The 18,267-nt window shown below is 37.4% G+C and overlaps 1 protein-coding gene across 2 annotated transcripts in view; it reads left to right on the forward strand.

Annotated features, from left to right (window-relative positions):
* The window catches only part of MAGI2 (membrane associated guanylate kinase, WW and PDZ domain containing 2), a 1,189,042-nt gene that overhangs the window by 921,541 nt on the left and 249,234 nt on the right, over positions 1 to 18,267 (forward strand). The window lies entirely within an intron of this gene.

Below are 18,267 nucleotides of genomic sequence, written 5' to 3' on the forward strand. Positions count from 1 at the left end.
AATGCTGCAGAGATGGGACAGAGCCCAAGAGGCAAAGATTCATGTAAATCACAGTGGCCAGATCATTGGAGAAAATATTCTGCCCTCTTTTGTGCTAGGAGCTTACTGATGGAAGCCATTGCTCAGTTTATGTGTGGGTCAGGAAATCCAGGATTTGTACTAAAATTGTGTAACTTCCCTCTCTGAACAAAACACCATACTTGAAGTGGATGCTCACATATAAAGGCAGATGCCAGTACAATGTATATTAGTAGATACTTTGTTGCTTTTTTATATCGGCTGGTATGATGATGATTCAAGATTAGTTATAACTAACCGAAGCTGTATTTGTAACATTTATACCATTCACATCCCTCAAATTTAAAGATGCTTATGTTCTCGCAAGTCACCATTCTCCACCCTATGTAGCCAAGACTGGGGAGACTGTGATTCCAATCTCTCTCCTTAGGGACCCAGCTAAAATAATCTGGACAGGAAATTATTTTGATGAAGAACATTTGGACATTCCCCCACATGCATCTGGCTATAAAAATATAATTTAAGGTCTGTCTTTGGGCATTTCTGTCGTTAAATTTTAAGAGGCAGCAGTAGTGCTGTAGATCAGTGTCCAGTCGGGAATCAGAAAGCTCACTGTCACGGTCACACTTGGAGTAGTCAGTTTCCTCCTTTCTTGCCATGGAAAACCATTTCCCTGCCTTGTCTGTCAACTCTCATTACCTTTGACACTGTCTGATCTCTCTGTGCTGGGTACTGCTGAGAATTATGTATTTTCTCCACCTGGAACAAGCCTAAAAACAGAGCCCTGTGAGCTTGGTCAGCTTGCCTATTCTGTTAATGTTTAAAAACATTCCACAACACAGGTGGAAAATATGGGAGCTAGCCTCTCTCCCTCTCTCTTCCCCAAATGATGCTGGCAATTAGTACTGTTATTGATCTTTTCCTTTTTAAGCATCCTTTTCAAATATGTATTTGAATTTCTTCTTTGTTCTGACGGAAAAACACACGACTAGTGGACCAGATAAAGTACAGCATCTGCGACCACTGCACATCAGCCCAATTTGACAAATGTCCAGCTTGCTGATCTAGAAAGAATGCAAGTCTCTTAGGATCCGTGAGTTTCGTGGCAAAAGCAAAATTGATATTTACCATTTAATGGCATGTGGAACTGTCATGATGCTCCTCGCACCCAGCATTGTGGGAGCTGCCTCAGATAGAACCAAACCGGAGTCTGCTCCTCTGTCTGCACATTTTCTTAGCAGCCCTGGGTGTGTGCTCACCCTGATCCATTTCATTGGTCTACGTGGCATTTTAATTAAACAGTGCTCTGAGGCTGCATATTGAGTAGAAAATGAAATTAGGGCATATTCCTAAGTAGAATTCAGCTTGTCTAATATCATAAACAAAGGCAAATTTTAAGTTTTATTTTGCCAGGTCCTTATTGTATTGATGTTCAATATTTAGTTGTCCCCAGAGGTTTTAAACAGTAGGATTTTATTGTATAGGTCCAATGCATTAAGTTTAAAAATGATAGACGTTGTGTGAATTCATCCCAAAATACCCAATTGACAAATATGTTGCTGACTTATTGCGTTAGGATTATTTAAATCAGTTGTAATGAATTATTTCCAAGAAATGTAACAGCCTGTGATTCCAAGCTATTCAAAAATTACCTGAAGGTTTAGATAGAGTAAAATATGCATGTACTACTTCTAATAGCATATATCATAAATTATAATGAATTAGCAATTAGTGAAATTATTTGTTTAAAAGCTGACTCTGCCTGAAACCATCAGCTCTGTGGGTGCTGAGCCTTATTCCTGTACCCTCACAGCCTAGCCCGCTGCCTCCTTCAAAATAGATAAGCAATAAATATTTCTTGAGTGAGAACAGGGGCTCACAAAATATGTTACAATGTTACATTATGAGAGAGATTAAGTAATCCCTTCAGTGATGACTTGCAAATTTCACTTAGACTAATGTGTCCAGATCTCATCAAGAACACTTGGAATCACAACACCATAGAACATCCTATTGAAAGCCAATCGTTTCGGAGGCATAAAAAGAAAACAGCAATCACAACCACCACCAAAACCATGGCAAAACGTAGCCATTTCCCTCAGCTGTTTCTCCTAAATCTTTAAAATCTTCTATGATAAGGCAAGAGTGGAGAATTGAAGCAAACTTTTCCTTTATTTCTTTCTCATAACCTATCCAGGTCTTCATCTTGACTCCCTGGAAAATGGTGGCTAAACAATTCTTAAAGCTTCCGTTATTTATCAGTATTTAGTTCCAGTGTGGAAGAGCGTGTTATGAGCTACTTAGTTTCCAGTCCTTGCAGCCATCTGACCTCCCCAGCTGGAGCTGCATAGAATAGACTGACCTCCTGCAGGGGAAAATATGACAATCTAAGGGGGAGGAAGTCTTTCTGTCTCCCACCTCCTGCTCTGGCCCTGACCTGTTCCCCGGGCTTTCCCTCTTATAAACCCAAAGGCTGAGATTCATATACTACTTTATCTCTAAACAAGACGGGCGCATCCTGAAGCCAAAATGCCATTCCTGGGGGTTCTTGTAAAGGCAGCAAAACTCTGAAAGACCCTCCCTGACCGCGTACCTGTTTTTGGTTCCCAGGCTTTTGTAGGTTTCCTGCTGCAATGACTTTGCACCTTAGATTCCATTGACCGAGCCAAACATCCAGTGTCTACAGAGGTTCTGAGATTGTTATGATTACCTGGAATGGTAGATTCCAAGACTGAGTGGAAATCCACCTCTGCAGCCTCCATAATGCCCAAAGGATCTTTCCACAGAAGCCTCATATAGCAGCTCTCTCAAGTCACTGTCAGCTTAAGAAGAGGTGTCAACTGGGCAAACTTCCGTCTTCTGTCCTCTCCAGAGACCTGCGCCTTCCCCTCTGAATTACTAAATTCTAGTCTGGCCTTACATTTAAATCACTAAAATTAATGTTTGCCCCACCCCAAACTCTTGAAGCTTTGTAATGTCATCTTTTTGTTCATGAGGATCCTAAACTCCAGACCCATGGAGTTCCCAGTGTAGAAGGCATAAGAAATAGTGTAGATTAACCCCAAGTTCCCGAAACCAGTAGCCTGACACTTACTGTCAGGAAAGCATCCCAAATTCTGCAGAATATAAATATAGTTATCCCTCTTTTGAACATCAATGTTATTATTTCAATGCTTTGACCTTCTAGATCTTTGTACAACGAAACCCTAGTCCCAGAATCTGTAATTTTTCCAATACTTGATTTTTTTATTTTTTTTTTGTGAGAGGTTAGCAATTCATATACAGTTAGGCTTATTTGCTTTTATTTGCATTCAGTCTTAGAGTATTTTTTTCTTCCCTTTTGATTTAATTTTGTTTTTGTGAATGAAATCAGATTGACATGGTTTATAAAGAGGGCTTCTCAAAGACATCTCATTCCCTTTTCCATCCTGTCAACTTTTCTGTTCACACCCACCTCTTATAATTAAAGTTTCTTTAGTTTCTGGTTCTCCTTCCTGTGCACCATTTTTCAAAAACAAACAAGAGTATTTTTGTTTGGCAAGATAGCCCACAAATTACTGTAGATCCGATCATAGAGATTTTCTTCCTAAGTTTTGCAGCTGTGTGGCACTACGGCCCCATGTGCACATACCCTGTGTGTTTGACCAGTCGTTTCCTGTTGGATAGTTAGGGAGCTTCCATGGTTTGCTAGTAAAATAATCCTGCGGTGAATAACCTTGTGCATTTGCCTTTTTATATGGTTGAAGAAGAAACTTTAGAGAAATTTCTCGGGGAAGAGATTGTTGAGTCAAAGGGTAAAGTATGTCTGGCTGTGTTAGTTATTGCCGAATTCCCCTCAGTAGAAGTTGTATCACATTGCCGGTCCACCAGCGTTTATGAATAGAGGGGCCATGAGAGCTTGTGGTCAAGCTGTTGAATCTTTGCCAATCCTGTAGGTGAGGCGTGATATCTCAATATAGTGTTGATTTTTGTTTCTCTGAGGATGTTGGACATCTTTTCATGTTTAAAGGACATTTGTGTACACTCTTGGTGAACTGTCCATCCTAGCTTTTGCATATTTTTCTATCAGATTTTTAGTCTTTTTTTTCCTTTAATATTTAAAAGTTCTTTATTAAGGAGAGCAGGCCTTTATCACTGATACGTTTTGAATACTTTCTCTCGGTTTGTCATTTATCTTTTAACATTGACAGTGGTGTTTTGGACGGTACGCAGATTCTTTTTGCTTTTGTGTAGTCAAATTCGTCAAGTTTGAGTCATTATAAAAAAGCCGTTCCTCACGACCAAGTTTAAAAGCAAATTACCCCTAGGACTCATATTGTTTTCATTTGTTTCTCTTCCATTTAGAGTTTACTGTGGCAAATTGATTAAAAACCTGTCTATTTAAGCTTTTTATTTCCACTGGGGCCAATTTTCATAAATTATATTTTCCTGAGAAATTATCCACTTCATTTAGATTTTCAATTTTGTTAGCATAGGTTTGTGCAAAGTATTCTTTTATTATTTTTTATCGCTTCCATTTTGTCATTTCTTTGTTATATGTGACATCTTTTTTTTTTACTTTTTATTAAGATTATGATAGTTCACAACCTTGTGAAATTTCAGCTATACATTATTGTCAGTCATGTTGTAGGTGCACCACTTCACCCTTTGTGCCCAACCCCCACCCCCCTTTCCCCTGGTAACCACCAACCAGTTCTCTTTGTCTACATGTTTAATTTCCACCTATGAGTGGAGTCATACAGAGTTCGTCTTTCTCTGGCTTATTTCACTTAACATAATACCCTCAAGGTCCATCCATGTTGTTGTGAATGGGACGATTTTATCCTCTTTATGGCTGAATAGTATTCCATTGTGTGTGTGTGTGTATACCACATCTTCTTTATCCAATCATCAGTTGCTGGGCACTTAGGTTGGTTCCACATCTTGGTGATTGTAAACAATGCTGCGATGAACATAGGGGTGCATGGGACTTTTGGAATTGCTGATTTCAAGTTCTTTGGATAGATACCCAGTAGTGGGATAGCTGGGTCTTATGGTATTTCTACTTTCAGTCTTTTGAGGAACCTCCATACTGTTTTCCATAGTGGCTGCACTAGTTTGCATTCCCACCAGCAGTGTATGAGGGTTCCTTTTTCTCCACAACCTCTCCAACATTTGTCACTCTTGGTTTTGGTTATTTTTGCCATTCTAACAGGTGTAAGATGATATCTTAGTGTAGTTTTGATTTGCATTTCCCTGATGATCAGTGATGATGAGCATCTTTTCATGTGTCTATTGGCCATCCTTATATCTTCTTTGGAGAAATGTCTGTTCATGGCCCCTGCCCATTTTTTGATCGGGTTGTTTGTTTTTTGTTGTTGAGCTGTGTGAGTTCTTTATATATTATGGAGATTAACCCTTTGTCAGATAAATAACTTTTAAATATTTTTTCCCAACTAGTGGGTTGATTTTTGTTTCAATCCTGTTTTCCATTGCCTTGAAGAAGCTCTTTAATCTGATGAAGTCCCATTTGTTTATTCTTTCTATTGTTTCCCTTCTCTGAGAAGACATGGTGTCCAAAAAGATCCTTTTGATACTGATGTCAAACTGTACTACCTATCTTTTCTTCTAGAAGCTTTATGGTTTCAGGTCTAATCTTTAGGTCTTTGATCCATTTTGAGTTTGTTTTTGTGAATGGTGAAAAAGAATAGTCAATTTTCATTCTTTTACATGTGGATGTCCAGTTTTCCCAGCACCATTTGTTGAAGAGACTTTCTTTTCTCCATTGTAGGCTCTCAGCTCCTTTGTCGAAGATTAGCTGTCCATAGATGTATGGTTTTATTTCTGGGCTTTCAATCCTGTTCCATTGATCTGTGCACCTGTTTTTGTACCAGTACCATGCTGTTTTGATTACTGTAGATTTGTAGTATGTTTTGAAGTCAGGAATTGTGATGACTCCAGCTTTGTTCTTTTTTCTCAGGATTGCTTTAGCAATTCGGGGTCTTTTGTTGCCCCATATGAATTTTAGGATTCTTTGTTCTATTTCTGTGAAGAATGTCATTGGGATTCTGACTGGGATTGCACTGAATCTGTAGATTGCTTTAGGTAATATGAACATTTTAACTATGTTTATTCTTCCAATCCATGTGCATGGAATGTCTTTCCATCTCTTTATGTCATTATCAGTTTCTTTCCGGAAAGTCTTGTAGTTTTCATTGTATAAATCTTTCACTTCCTTGGTTAAATTTACCCCAAGGTATTTTATTCTTTTTGTTGCAGTTGTGAATGGGATTGTGTTCTTGAGTTCTTTTTCTGATACTTTGTTGTTAGAGTATAGAATTGCTACTGATTTATGTAAATTGATTTTATACCCTGCAACTTTGCTGTAGCTGTTGATTGTTTCTAATAGTTTTCCAGTGGATTCTTTGGGGTTTTCTATATATAAGATCATGTCATCTGCAAACAGCGAGAGTTTCACTTCTTCATTGCCTATTTGGATTCCTTTTCTTTCTTTTTCCTGCCGAATTGCTCTGGCCAAAACCTCCAGTTCTATGTTGAATAAGAGTGGTGAGAGTGGACACCCTTATCTTGTTCCTGTCCTCAGAGGGATGGCTTTCAGTTTTTGCCCATTGAGTATGATGTTGGCTGTGGGTTTGTCATATATGGCCTTTATTATGTTGAGGTACTTTCCTTCTATACCCATTTTATTGAGAGTATTTATCATAAATGGATGTTGGATCTTGTCAAATGCTTACTCTGCCTCTACTGAGATGATCATGTGGTTTTTGTTTCTCATTTTGTTAATGTAGTGTATCACGTTGATTGACTTGCAGATGTTGAACCATCTCTGTGTCCCTGGTATAAATCCCACTTGATCATGGTGTATAATCTTTTTAATGTATTGCTGTATTCGGTTTGCCAGAATTTTGTTGAGGATTTTTGCATCTATATTCATCAGTGATATCAGCCTGTAGTTTTCCTTTGTTGTGTTGTCCTTGTCAGGTTTGGGGATCAGAGTGATGTTGGCTTCATAGAATGTGTTAGAGAGTACTCCATCTTCCTCAATTTTCTGGAATAGTTTGAGAAGGACAGGTACTAAATCTTCTTTGAATGTTTGGTAGAATTCTCCAGAGAAGCCATCTGGTCCTGGACTTTTATTTTGGGGGAGGTTTTTGATTACTGTTTCAATTTCTTTACTTGTGATTGGTCTATTCAGATTCTCTATTTCTTCCTGCTTCAGTTTTGGGAGGTTGTAAGAGTCTAAGAATTTATCCATTTCTTCTAGGTCGTCCAATTTGTTGGCATATAGTTTTTCATAGTATTCTCTTATGATCTTTTGTATCTCTGTAGTATCCATTGTGATTTCTCCTCTCTCGTTTCTAATTTTACTTATTTGAGTCTTCTCTCTTTTTTCTTAGTAAGCCTGGCTAAGGGTTCATCAATTTTGTTTATTTTTTCAAAGAACCAACTCTTTATTTCATTGATCCTTTCTACTGTCTTTTTTGTGAGCAGGCTGCTTGAGGGGGATAAAGCGAGAGGAGTGGGTGGCCCCGACCCCGGGCAGGCCATGCTTCACGGGCTTGGAGGGGTTGGAGAACTCGCCCAGGTAGTTGCCAATCATTTCGGGCTTGATCTCCACCTGGTTGAAGGTCTTGCCATTGTAGACTCCCCCCCCCCCCCCCCCCCCCCCCCCCCCCCCCCCCCCGTGCTGTCCACCATCTCAGGCAGGAAGATCATGTTGCGCAGGTGCGTCTTCACCACCTCGGGCTGCTCCATGGGCGGCGCCTCCTTCTCGGCTTTGTGCAGGCGCTTCAGGAGCGAGCGCTGCTTCCTGTGCAGCCAGAGCTTGAGCCGCCCAGCTGCCGGGGGCTGTACAGCTGTGTCAGCTGATGCTAGGACGTGTTCAGCAGCTGGTCCAGGTCCATGCCCTGTAGGTGAACTTGCAGAAGGTCCGCTTTCAGTCCACGTTTCCTCTTTGACTCGAAAGTTGTTTATTTAGAGTTTTTCATTTCTAGGTGAAAGTTCCTTTGATTATGATTTTGCTATTAATGTCTAGATTTTATTGCATTGTGGTCATAGATTATTGTTTGTGTTATTTCTGCCTTTTGGAACTTATTAAGACTTTTTTGTAATCTAATATACAGACAATTTTGGAGAATGTCCCCTGTGTACTTGAGAAGAATGTATGTTCTCTATTATTGGGATGTAAAACTAGAAAGATAGATGGGGGGAGAACCAAAAGATTTGCCTGATTAATTATGCTATATTTAGTTTTGCCAGATCTGTAATTTTGTCAGCTTGACCTGTCTGAGACTGAGAGCAGGCTTAACCACCTGCTTTTAGTGTGTTTCTACTTCTCCTTGCAGCTGCTATAGTTGTGGTTTGTATTATTTGACATACAGATACTGATAACTGTTATATCTTCATTATGAATTGGGACCTTTATTGTTATAAAGTCGTGCTCCTTGTCCTGGTTAATGCTATTGACTTGAATTCTGCAGTCTGATAGCAGCACTGTAACTCCTGCTTTCTTATTTTCTTCTATTTTCTGTCATATCTCTGCCCAACCCTTTATTTTTAGCCTTTCTGAATCACTTTGTTTAAAAGTGTCTCCTCTTTACCAGCTTGTAGTTGGGTTTTTCTTTATGCACTAATTAGAAAATCTTAACAAAAGAAGTAAACTGCATTCATTTCTATGCTTTGTTTTAACTCTATTATTTGATGTTATATTTTTTGGCCGTATCATGTTATATTGACTGTGTTTCTCTTTGTAGTCTGTTTTGTCTGTCTGTTTGGTATTTAGTGCAGCTTGTATTTGTGTCCTAATGCTTGCCTTTATCCTGACGCTTTTTCTGAGGCCCTTATTCACTTGTTAGCTTTATTCTGGGATTCCCACCTATTGCCTAAACAACAGTCCATGAGATAAAGAATCGCTCTCCTTGTCTTTTCCTCTCCTCTCTTTTTGAATTGCATTGTTTCAACAGTGTCTAAACATATGATCTTTTCATATTATTCCAACCACCTGTCTCCCCCTTTGTTCTACGCTTAGATCTAGCATTCAACGTGTTGAATGATTACTATTAGCTCTTGCCTCTGGTCATCTCCTGGTTGAATTAAGATTGGTTTAATTAAGTAGGTACCTCAGGAATCGTTCTTGGATACAGTATTCCCCAAGTTCTTGCATATTTTAAACTCTAGAGTGTGTGTGTGTGTGTTGGTAGTTAAAAGATATATTGGCTGGCTATAAAATCCCTGGGTCACTCTTTGCGATTCTTTAAAATGCTGCTTCACTGTGCTCTAGCTGTATATTGTTGCTGAGATGTAATAGAAACTTGATTTTTTTTCCCCCTTTTAAGGAACTTATCTTTTAGACAGCTTTTCTCTATTTTTTAAGTCTACTGGCTAACTGATATATCTTGGAATTGACTATTCTGGAACAATGTTCCAAGTACATGGAGAGCCTTTTCTATGTGTGTATATATATATATATATTTTATATTTTATTTCTGCAAATTTTTCTTATAGTTTTGAGTATTAGTTCTATTATTTTCTTCTTCATGTATTCCAATTATACATATACTGGATTATCTTTGTCTATCTTCTATGTTAATGACTTCTTTCTGATTCATTTTACCTTTCATTTATTTCATTTTGCTCTCATGGCTATTGCCATGTCTTTGCTCAATGGTCCTTATTATATTTCCGATTGAATCTGTTCTCTCTTGGGCCCCTTTTAATTTGGTTTTAATTTCAAAGATTCTTTTTTTTAAATTTATTTTCTCATTTTGGTCACTCTTTTTACTATCTTTCTGTTCTTTGTCCTTTTTTGTTCAGAGATTTTAAATTTCTGATTCAAAAAGTTTTATATTTATAAGTGCATGTTTCAAAATATCTTGAGATTTTATTGCAATTTTTTCATTTTTGTTTTTGTTCGAGAGAGGATAGCAAATTTTCATTTGTTGTATTGCTTTGACTCATTTCTGGTTTCTTATAATAACTTTGTATGAATAATGCCTGCCATTTTCTGTTGATCTGGCGTTTTTTTCCTAGACCAGCAATAACTGGTTTCATATAAACATAAGTAAAGGATTTGGGTGGATTACTACATTCTTAGTTCATGAGCACCCTCTTCTGTTTCTTTTGTGAAGTACTGATTTTTTAGTGGAGAACATCATTTTCTGCAGAGAGAGTAGTTGGTGTGTCTTAAGATCTTATGATTCTCTTTTGTTTCTGGAGATGCTTACTTTCTACCTCATGCTTCTCTCCTTTCATAACCAAATTTCCAAGGGCCACTTCATCCATCTACATCATCTCCCTCTTCTTCTTAAGCACTGCCTTCCGAAGACTCCTCCTCTCATTCAGCTTACTTCCAATGCCTTTCTTCCAATTCCCCAAAAGCTGTGTTCTAATCAACCAGGTCTGCTAGCGTTTTCCCACTCAGATGGAAATTTATCTGTCTCAGGGTGATTTTGTCTGTTTTTCCACCCCCAGGCCCCTGGTCCCCTCTTTGTTCTGCCCACTTTGACCTAACTTTCTGATCCAGAATGGGCTCCCGAGCTTTCTCTGCTCTGCTGGGTTGGGGCATTTCTCTCTCTACTTACATATGACTTTTGAAGTTCATAGTATTTTCTTTCTCCTAATTATGTCATAGGTGTGAGTTATGGATGGTTTTATTGCTCTCAGTGGGTATTTATGATTTTTCAGCATAGGTGAAGAGGTTAAAATTTAGATGTCAGCCTTTACACTATATAACGTTTCAATAAATAATTTCAACAGGATGATGATAATAAACAAATAGGTCGATAGTGGGGTTAACATAGATTTATAGAACCTAAGAGGAAACTGGAGATGTATATTTCAAAGTCCTTGCATACAGTTGCTTCTAAAATCTTTACTTGTTAGCCAGAACTTTCTCCAGGGCTCTAGGACTATTAAGGAAAATACTTATTAGCTTCATCACTTTTTGCCATTTTAATGAAGTTTGCAAACTTAAACCAAATATGAGTCTTTTTGAGTCATTAGCAGGCAACATCCTTTTTCTGTCCCATGCCTTCCTGCCACCACTTCTTGTCACCATCTCACATAGATGGCTCTGCCACCATTAAGTTAGCATTGCAAAAGCTCATATCTATATTTGACAGCTTTTTCAAGGTAAAAAAGGGCTCCAACCACCCGAAATATTATTGAGTACACATTTCTTCATGTAACAATATCTGCCAAAAAATCTTGTACATTTCCGACTCAAATTTGGTAATATACCTTAAGGAGTACATTTATTTGCAATTTTTTCCCTGCAATTATGTCTTTTATCAACAACAAGCCCATGAAATCATGGTCAATATTTTTTTTTAATTCCTTATAATACTGTGTTAATGGAATACTCAGGTTGATTCCACGTGATGACATGAATTAAATGTCAGTACTGTAAAGTACAACTCAGCTAGTTCTTTTTTCCACTGGAAAAACAGGAAAGCTTCTATACCCAGAGCCCGCAATTGAAGATCTCCTAGCCTGTATTTCCATGATTTTGACTGGGTTTGTGCTCTTCCGTATAGAGACTCTGAGGAAGATGGAAGAGAGAAGGAACAACACTTTTTAGGTTTTTCAATTTGTTGTTTTGTTTGATTATTTCTTTTGCTGACAGAATGGAATAAAGTTCTCTGGCAAAGAGGAACAAATATGAGCCCTGATACACAGATAAAGCTCTGGAAGGAAACACTCTCAACTCTACCTTCTTGTGGGGGAATGGCACTGTGATCAGCTCATTATTATTATGTGAATTTTATTAAAAATAAGAATGCATTCCAAATTTACTTTTATAATTACAAATGCATTTTTGAATAAAGAAAAAGAGAGACAAAGATACGATAAAGTTTACTAATAAGAAAAATGGCACCTTTTCTATATTTTATTCTTGTACAATATCTTTCTAGTCCTTCTTTTTCTCTTTCATTCTAAAAATGTATTTCTTGTAAAAATTCACACTAAAGACTCTTGTAAAATCTCACACTCCTAAAGACTACTAAAATTCCTAAGGAACACTTGGAAGCAAAAGTTGTATGGCTTTTCCAGGAAAATTTATATTTCCCAATTTCTATACTAAGTATACAGCAAAAATCTAATAAAGATTGGAGGGGAAGATTTTAATGTGAGTATTAGCTATTATCATGTTTTATTCTATACACGATGTCACTTGACCTAGGGAGACTTTATGTTTCTTATGTTCTGTTGTAATGTCATTGCCTCTAAAACACAGTAGCAAGAGCCTCAATTAAAAAAAAAAAAACTGGTCCAAATAAAATAACATAGGGGCTGGGCCTGTGGCCAAGTGGTTAAGTCTGCGTGCCCCACTTCGGCGGCCCAAGGTTTCGCTGATTGGGATCCCGGGCGCGGACATGGCACCGCTCATCAAGCCATGCTGAGGCAGCATCCCACATGGCACAACAAGAAGGACCTGCAACTAGAATATACAACTATGTACTGAGGGGCTTTGGGGAGGAGAAGAAGAAGAAGGAAAAAAAAAAGATGATTGGCAACAGTTGTTAGCTCAGGTGCCAATCTTTAAAAAAAAATAAATAATAATAATAATGTAGGGTTGAAGGAAATGGCGCCCTGTTCTGGTCTCTGTTTCTGTCTCCAGTATCTTAGTACTTTGCATGCTTCCTAAATTGATCTGCCTTCCTGACTTTGGAGAGAATTTTTAGCTGCCCACCAGGATGGACCTCCACACAACCGTATATGAATTAGCATAGCCCGTGCTATGGCTCATACAAGACACTGCCTCCCAGACAAGGAATGCAGCCTGCCCGTACATTTGAACTCCTATTATTGAATCTGTATGTTCTAGAATTTAAGTTGTAGGAATACTTAAACATGAATGTGGTATTTACCTAGTTTTTCAAGTGAGCAGAAGGATAAGCAACAGAAAAAAAAAGTGGTAAAATAGCAAAATTAAAAGTCACTTTCTTAGAAATGTCTTTCAAAAAAATCAACATAATACAAAGGAAGGCCATATATGCAAAAATCCTCCATTTTCTTTAAAAATTCAACATTATCCAAAAGAATTCAGGGTTGCATGTACCTGATTCAATGTTAATAAAATGTGAACAGAAGTCATCTAATCAGTGAGTTGATGAAATAGTTTTTTTCAACGTTTTCATTTTGAAATTATTTTAGATTTCAAAAAATTGCAAAAATAATACAAAATTTTTTCTTGTACCTTTCGCCTAGCTTCCTGTAATGGTAACATCTTTCATAAGTACAATTATTGAAGCAGAAAATGAACATTTACGGAGGCTGTTAACTAATCCACAAACCTTATTTGGATTTCACCAGTTGTCTCACTGATGTCCTTTTTCTGTCCAGAACCCAATCCAGAATCCTACCATGCATTTAGTCTCCATGGTCCCTGTCTCCTCCACTCTGTGACAGTGCTGCGGTCTGTCTTTCTATTTCGTGACCTTGACACTTTTGAAGAGCACTGGCCAGTTATTTTATAGAACGTCCCTCCATTTGAGTTTGCCCAATACAGAAGGGACACAGCTCTCAGCCGTACCGGATTATTCTGTGGGTGGATTCTTGACCAGAGGGCAGCCATTACATTGATGTGTCAGGCCAAGTAACTTGGATCCATTTTGAGGAAAATGAACTGGATTAGTGAATTCTTCGGGGCGGGGGGATGGGATACAGAATTGGGAAACTGAGGTGGCACAGTAGTCATGTCAGTGATTGAGATAAAAAGTAGCGTAGAGTCAAGCATGGGGTAGCCATCCCAGGACATAAGCAAGATGAGCAAGCAGAAGGACCAGCCAGAAGAAGAGAAGGAAGGAGACAGACACAGTGAAATGGACCTGAGAGAAAGAAACAGAGATGAAGGACATAGTTTAAAAGACAAAGTGAGACAGACGACAGGGATCTTTCTGAGATATCTTGAGGGAGGGTGTCCTTACAATGTTCCAGTACTTGGGTCCCACTTCCATAAGAAATTCTGTCCTTTGATCCTACAATTTTCCCAGTTGAGGCTTGAACACTGCTTTTTGCTAGCTGTTGCAGTTTTCTGTGATGAAAATGGACCAAACGGACAAATACAGACATACACACAATGTGGAGAGAGCAAGTGAAAATAGCCTGGTAGGTATGGCAGAATCCAGGCAGAACTGGATACCTGTTTAATCTTTCGATTCTGTTGCAGTTTGACAAAGCTTATGACTGACTACAGATTAATCTAGACATTTACACAGACTTCTGCAGGAGTACCTAATTGCTGAATGTGCTCCATGGCTCCATGGCCTGAAGAAAATCTCAATTAAAACAGTTCTTAGCGCAGCGTTAACCTTGCTGATCTCAAGTGTTTGTTTTCCCCTGTTGCATAGTATATGTTATTCTTTCATCAGTGTGACCTTAATCATCTGTAAATTTGTCAGGTGTTGTTGAATACAATCTTCTAAATAACCCAGGACCCAAGAGCTCCAAGCTTCAAGCTTGCCTCACTAGACAAATAGCACTAAATTGGAAATTCTTTTTCTCATTTGTTACCTTAATTTTAAAAAGAAGCAATTGGTTTTTTAAAAGTAAGACAATCCAAATAGCTCATTTTTCACAGTGAAAGATGATTCTTAACTTTCTTAACTTTTCATCAACTAAATATATGCTGTTAAGATTATGAGAAGCTTATAATCTTAAGAAGTTTCTTTTATGACTCGTCTTTTAATGAGTGAAAAAAACTTGTGGTTTTTTATTGGCATTCTAGCCTAGATCTTCCTTGGCTGCTCAAGAAAATGTCATTATGGGGCCAGTCCTGTGGCCAAGTGGTTAAGTTCGCCCGCTCCGCTTTGGCGGCCCAGGATTCGGATCCTGGGTGTGGACATGGCACTGCTCATCAGGCCATGATGAGGTGGTGTCCCACATGCCACAACTACAGGGACCCACAACTAGAATATACAACAATGTACTAGGGGGATTTGTGGAGAAAAAAGGAGGAAAAAAGAAAAGAAGAAGATTGGCAACAGTTGTTAGCTCAGGTGCCAAACATTAAAAAAAAAATGTCACTAAGGGGAATACACAGAAATATGTGTGTGCATGTACACATGTCCATAAGTATCCACACACATACACACACACACAAACCTTTTTAAATATTGGTTGTAGATATTTATGCCCATTCTGCCACATTTGCACATTAAGTGATGTATGTATCTGTTACTGGTTTCTTGTAACATTTATCCATCAATGCCTTGCAAATATTTAAAATGAAATGAATGGCAGCTCTTTGTAACAGAAGGTTAGAGCTACAGTGTATCATTTTGTCCCAAAGTGTGAGTTTAAGGCCCACTAATAGTTTGTCTTAAAGTGTATGCGTTTATAACATATAGTTTTGTTTCAGCATGAATTAATGGTTTATCTTAGAAATGTGAAATAAGCAAGCAAACAAACAAAATATATTGATATCTTATGAAAAGAAAATCAAATTCCCTCTAAGTTCTGATAAATACTTCATGATGGCAAGTGAGAAAGGATAATAAATTCTTCCCAGAATATTTGGTGCTATAGATCTACAATGATAAAGAATCAATGAAATCTGTGCTTCTGGGATACATTGCTTAGAATTAAGAATTTACTCAAAGAAGGGCCAAAGATAAGGAATAAATGATGGAATAGTTTACATTATAAAAGATAATTTGGGGGCCAGCCTGGTGGCGCAGCAGTTAAGTGCACACATTCCGCTTTGGCGGCCCAGGGTTCACCGGTACAGAGCCCGGGTGCGGATATGGCACCACTTGGCAAGCCATACTGTGGTAGGTATCCCATATAGAAAGTAGAGGAAGATGGGGACAGATGTTAGCTCAGGGCCAGACTTCCTCAGCAAAAAGAGGAGGATTAGTAGCAGATGTTAGCTCAGGGCTAGTCTTCCTCAAAAAAAAAAAAAAGAAGAAAAAACAAAACAAAAAAAAGATGATTTTAAAACTTTGACCATGAGATGTTTCCATATAACAATACTGTTAAGAATAGGACTAATATCCATAAAATTAACTATATTCGACTTTTACACTATGTTGTTGAATATGGTTACTTTACATATTATTGTATTCACAAGATAATATTAAACCTGTTACAAATTTGAATCCATGTAGTCAGCCATGAATATCTGTATTATCAGTTGCTGTCCTCTGTAGAATCTTTTACTTTAGCTGCTTGTAAAAGGCACCAAATAGATATTTGTCAAATGGATTCTTCTTTTTAATAGACAAATTCTCCAATAGCTTGGGGGATTTGGTGAAAGCCATCTGGATGGTTATTCTCCTTAGTCTAACTTAAGTGTTGTTTATGCTCTGTTAAACACAATGTCTAAATTGATATCTAAAGTGGTTAAGATTGCTGGAGCCAGAGTACAGAGATTTTAAATCCTGAGTGATTGTTAGGATAAAATGAATTGGTGCACGGAAAGTCCATCAGGACCTCAACCATAGTAAATACTCAGTAAAAATTTGCTCTTATTATCATTTTGAAGGAAAAATTTCTTAAGGTACTCACAATCTGGTATTATAAGTTTATTAAGATATAACTAATCTAAGAATTATTAAACAAACTCATAGCCTAGACTTATATTTAAAAAAAGGACTAGAAAAATTTCTTCAGTATTTAAGCTAAGCTCCAATGATAGAAGCCATAAAGAAAACACCAAGAAATTTGCCACATAAAACTTAAAACATCTCTGTGTTAAAGAAAATGTTCAACAAAATTAAATGCAATATATCTGATAAAGGATCAGTATCCTTAATAACTAAACAACTCTTATGAATTGATTTCTTTAAAGGAGAAATGTACAAAAGAAAAAATTTCCCCAGGATGAACAAATGAAAAATGTTCAAACTGACTAGAAACCCAAGAAAGGTAAATTAAAACGACTGTGAGCTGCCATTTTAAAATACATTTAGCTGACTTTTAAAATCATGATATACAGTAGTTTGTCTGCATATCTAAAATTCAAAAGCTCTAAAAACTGCCTTTTGTAAGTCATTTTGCAGGAAAACATAAACTGACATGGACGCCCTGGCAGCAAACCAGCACTAACTGATAAGAAGTGGTCCTGGTTTACGATCTTAGTGGAAATCTTAATTTTGGCCGCATAAATACTCATGTGTTTGATTATAAAGTGCTTCCCCAGACTCCGCTTGGAGTGTTATGGAAGAGACAGCATTTGCATCTGATTAACTTTCTAAAATTAGAAACATTCTGAATTCCAAAAGCTATCTGTATTTAATGTGGTGGGATGGAGAAACAGTTACTCATAAACTCCCAGTGAGATTATAAACGGATGCTCTTCTGTGCGTGGGAAGTTGGCGATCTGGCTATTTATCAAAAGCCATGAAAGAGTGCCATGCCCTTTAACCCAAAGTCCCCCCTCTGGAGATTCATCATTACCAGACTGCTAGGAAAATGATGAAAGATTTAGGTTTTAGTAAATCCAACGCAGATGACATGTAACAGGTAAAAACTGGAAAGTCCCAAATGCGCAATAATAAAAGACTGGAGCAATTACCTGGGCTCCAGCCACACCACGGACTATGACTGTGCCTCTTAAAAAGGGATGCCGTGCAGTCACACTCTTGCACATCAAAAGATGCCCTGATATTTTGCTAAGTGGAAATATCAGGCTATGAAAATAATATGCACCATATGACCTAATTTCTTTTAAAAAGTTATGTATTTCTTTTAAAAAGTTATACACCATATATATGTGTGTGTGTGTGTGTACACATATATATATATATAAATATTTGAAGGATAGTCACCAAAATGTTAACAGTGGTTGTCTCTGGATGGCAGGTGATTCTAATTTTCTTTTCATAGTTGTGCCTTGTCTACAGAGAACGTGTGTTACTACTATAATAAACTTTTAAATTTAATTTAAATATATTATTTAAAGCATGTCAATATGTCTTACTTAGATTTTGAGTTCTAGGTGTATACAGTTAATATCTATCAAGAAAAATATAATATTCTAAATATAATATAAAATTATATTTATTATAAATAAAATATAATAATAAAAATATAATATTTATATTTTATAAATAATTATGAAGACTCAGTGTATTTGCAAAACTGTATCACAAAGCAAAATCTGGTTTTCAAACAGCGTGTTTTGCCTAGAGTAGCGTTTATAGTTTTATTGATATTTGAAATGTGTGTGTGTTAAAATTAGCCCTGGAGAATGAGGAATATGAACTGTATTGTCAAGGAAAGAGTGTTTAGAATTTTAGTATTTAT

Source organism: Equus quagga, chromosome 8 (genome assembly GCF_021613505.1).
Source record: "Equus quagga isolate Etosha38 chromosome 8, UCLA_HA_Equagga_1.0, whole genome shotgun sequence".
NCBI classification, from domain to species: Eukaryota; Metazoa; Chordata; class Mammalia; order Perissodactyla; family Equidae; genus Equus; species Equus quagga.